This window comes from Neoarius graeffei, chromosome 9 (genome assembly GCF_027579695.1).
Source record: "Neoarius graeffei isolate fNeoGra1 chromosome 9, fNeoGra1.pri, whole genome shotgun sequence".
In the NCBI taxonomy this organism is placed as follows: Eukaryota; Metazoa; Chordata; class Actinopteri; order Siluriformes; family Ariidae; genus Neoarius; species Neoarius graeffei.
Window position 1 is genome coordinate 25,541,788 of NC_083577.1, and position 7,522 is coordinate 25,549,309.

The following is a 7,522-nucleotide window of genomic DNA, read 5'->3' on the forward strand; positions in this document are numbered from 1 at the left end:
TGGAGGGACTATGTCTCTCGGCTGGCCTGGGAACGCCTCGGTGTTCTTCCCGAGGAGCTGGCCGAGGTGTCTGGGGAAAGGAAAGTTTGGGCTTCCATGCTTAGACTGCTGCCTCCGCGACCCGGTCCTGGAAAAGCGGAAGAAGACGAGACGAGATGAGAAACATGCTCTGGTGGTTGTCACAGACATTTAATTTAATTCAATTTACATGTACATCTGCTGTAGCGCCTGGAGCAGGGAATGAGATTACTTCATATATTTGTGTCATTAAACTCATTTCAAAGACCTGCAGTTAGGTTAACGTGGGACAGCCTTGGGCTGAACTGCCCAAGAGTGGTGGCGTACATGTAAACAGTAGCTTTGCTCTCCTATGATGAACTAAATTTCATTGCACATTTGTGCAGTGGGGGCGGCACGGTGGTGTACTGGCTACCGCTGTCGCCTCACAGCAAGAAGGTCCGGATTCGAGCCCCATGGCCGGCGAGGGCCTTTCTGTGCAGAGTTTGCATGTTCTCCCCGTGTCCGCGTGGGTTTCCTCCGGGTGCTCCGGTTTCCCCCACAGTCCAAAGACATGCAGTTAGGTTAACTGGTGACTCTAAATTGACCGTAGGTGTGAATGTGAGTGTGAATGGTTGTCTGTGTCTACCGTATGTGTCGGCCCTGTGATGACCTGGCGACTTGTCCAGGGTGTACCCCGCCTTTCGCTCGTAGTCAGCTGGGATAGGCTCCAGCTTGCCTGCGACCCTGTAGAACAGGATAAAGCGGCTAGAGATAATGAGATGAGATGAGATTTGTGCAGTGACAATAAAGGCATTCTCATCTCATATCATCTCATTATCTGTGGCCGCTTTATCCTGTTCTACAGGGTCGCAGGCAAGCTGGAGCCTATCCCAGCTGACTATGGGCGAAAGGTGGGGTACACCCTGGACAAGTCGCCAGGTCATCACAGGGCTTAAAGGTATTCTATTCTATTCTATGCCATTTTAAAATCTGGATACAAACACGAATATACTGTAAGGTTCATGCTTTAAAGTGTGTTGCATGATTGATGTGAAATTTGTTTTTTGGAACTTTTGACCACATAATCATTTGCCCAGTTGATAATCTGTATTAAAGCATCCAGCATCAGGCAGTTTATGTCCTCATTCATATGGGTCCCCTCGTGATCGTTCATGATAGGGAAGATACAGTTCACAGGCACACCCAGTACATTACTGCATTCATCTGTCTGGATACACACAAATATACACAATTTCATTAATTTGTTACTTTCAAAATTGTAGTTGGGAATCTCTGCAATGATGACAATACAATTTCATGCGAGCAAAATAACTCACTTTTTGTTTGATTTTTCTGCTTTTGTAGATATTTCACAAGTTCTCCTTCGTCAATTGACATTCACAGTCGACTCTTGTCATGAAAACCACTTGAGCGATTCCTGTAACATAAACAGCCAGCTTTCCCCATTAGCAGGGTCTATAGAGGAAAGATGAAATGCGCAAAAAAGTAACAAATGTATTTATTCTGTTAATAATTAAGTTTAAATTTAGTCATTTTGTATTTCCTTGCATTTTGTTGGTGGTTGGCTGAAGTAGCCTATTCATGTTGAAATTTGATGACAAATTGTTTATCCAAAAATCTGGATTATACAAAAGGAAAGTACTGTTAAGCTTAATTTTAAAATATAACTTAGGCCTTGTGTTTCCAAAAGAAGGTCTATTGGAGTAGAGGATTTTGATTGCCTCACACTTTCTTGTTGCGCTACCATACCCATCCTTGTTCATTTTTGGCCACAAAAAGAACAATTTACCCTGAAAGCACCAAATAAAAATAAAATGTAACTGTGCCTGACAAGGATAAACTAATATTATTTAGCTGATGAACTGACTCACCCATTCTGCTTGCTGTTTCTCTGAGACGCTTCAATTTTTCAAGAAAACCTTTGTTCATCATCGAAATCTTGTCAGCTGGTGTGATAAACACCAGGCAGTGCATCTGATCACTCAGGCTGGGATTTTGGTTGTAATAAAGATTGCTTTCAGACAGTGGAGTTGCAGAGTTAAACTGAAGAAATACAAAACAAAAGTGTTTGGGTGGTCATGCAAAACTGGCTTGGATGACAGTCTACTTACACTGGTTACATTGGTAGGCTTTATAATGACATTATAGTGACGTACTGATTTACATATGGTGTGATTACTGTAGGCTCGATAATAGCCAACCACAGAAATGTGAATTGTTGCACACTTAGGTTAAGTGTTATCTTACCAGGTAACCCTCTTTCATATGACCTTTTAAAGCAAGGATGATATCTTCAGTGTGGACTCCACCTTCTGCTTCTGCACCCATTATATCACTGAAGGTAAAAGGGAATGATCCTTCCTCATTTTCAAATGTAAATTGCTCATACTGAAAGTACCAGAGAAAAAGAGGTTCATCAGTGTTTATCTAGCTAGTTGTGTCATGCATACTAGACAAAAAGAAGTCACAAACCTTGGACTGCATAATATGAATTCACTTTTAGAGTGTGACTCGTAGTAGATCCTGCAGCAGCCAGACAGTTGACAAACTGACGTCCTTCAAAAATGGATCTGATGGTGTTTATGGTGCTGGACTTTCGTGCTCCAACTGGTCCATACAGGAGGAAGTGGAGCTTTTGGACTTCATTACAAACTTTAAATGTCTTGAGGGAATTCAACCTTTTGTCTTGACTAAGAAGAGAAAAAGTGTGATTGCAGCAGCTTATATTTCTAGTTTTATACTGTATTTGTTATAAATTTTGCAGCAATAACTAGCAACTCAGTGCACATGTGCCATTTTATAAGAAATAAATCAAGATTAAAGGATAATTATACATCACATTATACATAAGGATGTTTGTGAACTTACCTCCATTGTACTGTCCTCCATTCTTTAATTTCTAAGGAATAAATCACATTAGCATGCTACTAATATGGTTTATATTATTGTTATATGTATACTATTATAGTAATAGTATAGTCCCATTTTTCCAGGTGATGCACATTTGAAGTGTTGCAGAAATGTGATTAGATTTATGCCCTATTTTTGTAATATATTTTCAAAATAATAAAAACATCTGTTTGTGCTTATTTCTATGATGAGGAATAGTTATTATTAGCATTTCTCTACTTAACTGATATTATTTCAAGTAATGGTTTATTATAGTACTTACTGACTCTGACAAGGGCAGAGCATGATGCAGAACCTTCACTGTTGCTTAGCTTTATGGTGTAATTCCCTTCATCAGCGGCCTGAGCATTTACAATTTTCAAGACATATTTTTCACCAATTTTTCTCACAACATGCTTGCCCTCCACACAAGTGCAGTGTGCAGTGGGGGCGGCACGGTGGTGTAGTGGTTAGCGCTGTCGCCTCACAGCAAGAAGGTCCGGGTTCGAGCCCCGTGGCCAGCGAGGGCCTTTCTGTGCGGAGTTTGCATGTGCTCCCCGTGTCCGCGTGGGTTTCCTCCGGGTGCTCCGGTTTCCCCCACAGTCCAAAGACATGCAGGTTAGGTTAACTGGTGACTCTAAATTGACCGTAGGTGTGAATGTGATTGTGAATGGTTGTCTGTGTCTATGTGTCAGCCCTATGATGACCTGGCAACTTGTCCAGGGTGTTCCCCGCCTTTCGCCCGTAGTCAGCTGGGATAGGCTCCAGCTTGCCTGCGACCCTGTAGAACAGGATAAAGTGGCTAGAGATGATGAGATGAGATGAGATGAGATGAGATGAGATGAGATGAGCGAACTGCAAATAATTGCCTACAAATAATGGTCTGCTCATTGTTAGCATGTGCAGGCACTTATGGACGCAGTGGCAGATGTGTCGCAAACTAGTAACCAAATCCCAGACGTGAGGCTAGAATCAGAGTCAGGTTTGTGCCAAAGGTCGGTCGATGTGAAAACAAAGTGTCTGAGGTAAACAACAGTCTCAGAGTCCGACAATAATTGTAAAATGGGTCAATATCACTAAAGTCAAGCAGAATAACAAATGGCTTGATATGATTAGGTACAGGGACACAGAACGATACTTTGCATTGTGTGTTTGAGACTGCAGTCCTTAAATAGGGTGTGATGATTACTGGGGATTTGGAACAGATGCGTCCTCAGTCAGAACTCGGGAGAGAAAGGGCGCTGTGGCGCTTGGGAGGTGTAGTGTGTGGAGGCCATGTTCGAAGGCTGCCACAAACTTGCGTCATCAGTGACACTCATGTGCAGTTACTTCGCACTTTTTTCAACATGGCTTGCTTTCTTTTTTATCATTTGACTTGTCACATGAACTTTAAAATCAGTATTTCAAAAAATTAATAATTTGAATGATAATAGTTGAACTCAGCTTTCACAAAATATTGTGATTTGGTAGTGTCTCGTCAGCAATGCCTTCAGCATCAGCAAATAATTAATTGCTTGCTTGCCACTAACAAATCACAACAATATTTTGTTCAACCTCGTCCAGTAATTGCTTATTGTTTATTAAATAAATGTGCCTGTTCTAACATAGAAAACTAGAAATTAGGAATAATTCTGCAAGACTGCAGCAGACACATACTTTGTACATGGGTCACTGTCCATTTTTATTTATTTTTTAAAATTTGTTGTTGATGCTGCTGCTGGTGATGGTTTTGTTTTGTTGAATGATAAATTGGCTTTAATATGGAAGTGTTCCTTTTCTGATCAACTGAAAACAAATTATTACAAACATGTTTACATGCATGTAGACACAGAAACACTGCCCAGTGCACTACTGTCCCATTGAATATTACTGTAAGGCTTCACTAAGTCAGATTGTGTTACATACCAGGTTTGGTTGGAGTGGATCCCATATTTGAATCTATATTGAAGGAAAAAATATATTAGAATTTCTTGTCATTTGCATTATTAGTACAAGAGACTGTAGCTATATAGAGAATGAAGAAGGTAACACAGCAAAAATAAACAGAAAGTAAAAGTGATGGATAGCATAGCACCATGTTGTATCTGTAAAAAATGGCAGTTACGACTGAGAATTCAGTGATCTCAAAATGAGTAGCAACAATATAATCAGTGGGCCCATGTTTTGCAGGTTTTAGAATATTCAGTAGAACTATTTGGGCGTGTCTGTTTTGATTGTTTGTAGGCATATGAGAGAGAGAGAGAGAGAGAGAGAGAGAGAGAGAGAAAGTATAGTGTGGCAGCGAAGGCGTGGTCAAGCGTCGGTCTGTGAGTCAGGGAAGGTAAGTGGCATGATCACTGCACCTGATGTCAGTTAACCTGTGTTTGTGTGTCTTCCCAGTGACTGCGCCCTTTCAAAGGAGAGAGAGAGCAGAGGGAGGGGGCTCTCTCCCCAACCAGACGACTTTTATGTGTGTGCGTGTCTGTGTGGCTGGGAGAATGTTAAGTCACTGAAAAGTGCTAAAATAAAGAGTTTTGGGAAACTCTGTTCTGGCCTGCCATCCTTCTGTGCTCCACCCACTCGCCCAAAGTGCTACAGTGGTGCCGAAACCCAGGATCGGAGCACAGAGGAGAACAGCCCCATGGAGTCCTCCCCCATCGCGGACCTGATCCATGCCCTCACCACGGCCCAAGATCTTGTTTTAAAGCAAATATCTAATAATTATCTGCAAACAAATTGTAAGTGCAGACTGTACCTCTAAATGTATGTCCTTTACCAATGGCCAAGTAGTCTTTTGGGCTATATTCAGATCATTTGATTGGATTATGAAATGTAGTTTAGATTTTGAGTTGATTTGGTAGATGTAGGATGATTTTTGTTTTCTGAAAACTGGGAACCCAGAGGAGTAATGATATTGTCTCTTCTGTTCTTCTCTTTTTGCAATGGGAAATACACCCACTGTATTAAACACAGTTGAACAAAGGTATATCTACAACCACTCATGAATATGCTGATAGACTGAATACTGGATGACTGTTTTTGTCTCTTAACTGCTTTTTATGGGGTAATTCTAAAACATCACTAGACAGTAGCCTATAGTAAGTCAAGTGTAAAGTCCTCTCAAATTAATGTTTCCTATTTTAAATTGTATTTCAGTGGGCTGACAATGATGGCATACACTCATCATGCTTAATTGGTAATTGTCATGACAAAATTCAAAGTTGTTGACAGGTTATAGTGGAGTTCCTTTGCATACGTGAAGCACAGCCCCATATTTAACAGAAATGCCTCAAACTGATTTTTTGATGGCTTCGACTGTATTATGTCCATATGTACATACGACGAACGTGTACCACCACAGGGAACCTGACCATACGTACAAGGATCTTATGTAAATAAAGATACAAATTTCATTGTCCAGTGGTCGTGTTTTTGAGAGACATTGCCTTGTATGTACGGTCAGGTTCCCTGTGGTGGTACACGTTTGTCATATGGACATAATACGGTCGAAGCCATCAGAAATCAGTTTGAGGCATTTCTGTTAAATATGGGGCTGTGCTTCACGTACGCAAAGGAACTCCACTATAACCTGTCAACAACTTTGAATTTTGTCATGACAATTACCAATTAAGCATGATGAGTGTATGCCATCATTGTCAGTCCACTGAAATACAATATAAAATAGGAAACATTAATTTGAGAGGACTTTACACTTGACTTACTATAGGCTACTGTCTAGTGATGTTTTAGAATAACCCCATAAAAAGCAGTTAAGAGACAAAAACAGTCATCCAGTATTCAGTCTATCAGCACATTCATGAGTGGTTTTAGATATACCTTTGTTCAACTGTGTTCAATACAGTGGGTGTATTTCCCATCGCAAAAAGAGAAGAACAGAAGAAACATTACCATTACTTTTTTTATCATTACATTATTTTCAGAAAACAAAAATCATCCTACATCTACCAAATCAACTCAAAATCTAAACTACATTTCATAATCCAATCAAGTGATCTGAATATAGCCCAAAAGACCACTTGGCCATTGGTAAAGGACATACATTTAGAGGTACAGTCTGCACTTACAATTTGTTTGCAGATAGTTATTAGACATTTGCTTTAAAACAAGATCTTGCCACAGCCACAGAGTTTGGCAGTCCTCTTTATGTCCTCCCCCAAGTATGGAGCAGAGAGATTTCTGCCACATTGTTGACTTGGGTGCAGTAATACCTAAATGGAAGGTAATTGTGCAACATCTCATCTCATTATCTCTAGCCACTTTATCCTGTTCTACACGGTCGCAGGCAGGAAGATAATTGTGCAACATCTAGAAATGCAATAAAGTGAACTGAACATTTGTCAGATCAACGTATAATATAAATAACCTATCCTCAGTGTCACCCAGGACAATTATAAAATAGCAGAATAGCAAAAAATGAGAACATGAAATGTTAGGAATGGGTTACTGTGCACTGCATGTTCATGCGAAAGGAAATCAGATTCTCAAAGGAAGTGGGATATCATGACATCAAAAAGCAGTTTCATAATGCACATGCTCTTTTTCCTGTCCTTTTTAGCCCATCAGTTCAGTGAAATAGTTTAATCATGACTTTTAAAATAGCAAATCACAAGCA

General features: G+C 40.3%; 1 long non-coding RNA gene across 1 annotated transcript; it reads right to left on the bottom strand.

The window, feature by feature from the left end:
* Positions 1 to 982: 982 nt before the first annotated feature.
* On the bottom strand, positions 983 to 2,403 carry LOC132891172 (uncharacterized). The gene is made up of 4 exons (XR_009655288.1): positions 2,269 to 2,403; positions 1,893 to 2,064; positions 1,338 to 1,438; positions 983 to 1,228 (listed from the first exon to the last, which is right to left on the bottom strand). It is a non-coding gene; the product is annotated as an uncharacterized LOC132891172 (long non-coding RNA).
* Between the last annotated feature and the right edge of the window lie 5,119 nt (positions 2,404 to 7,522).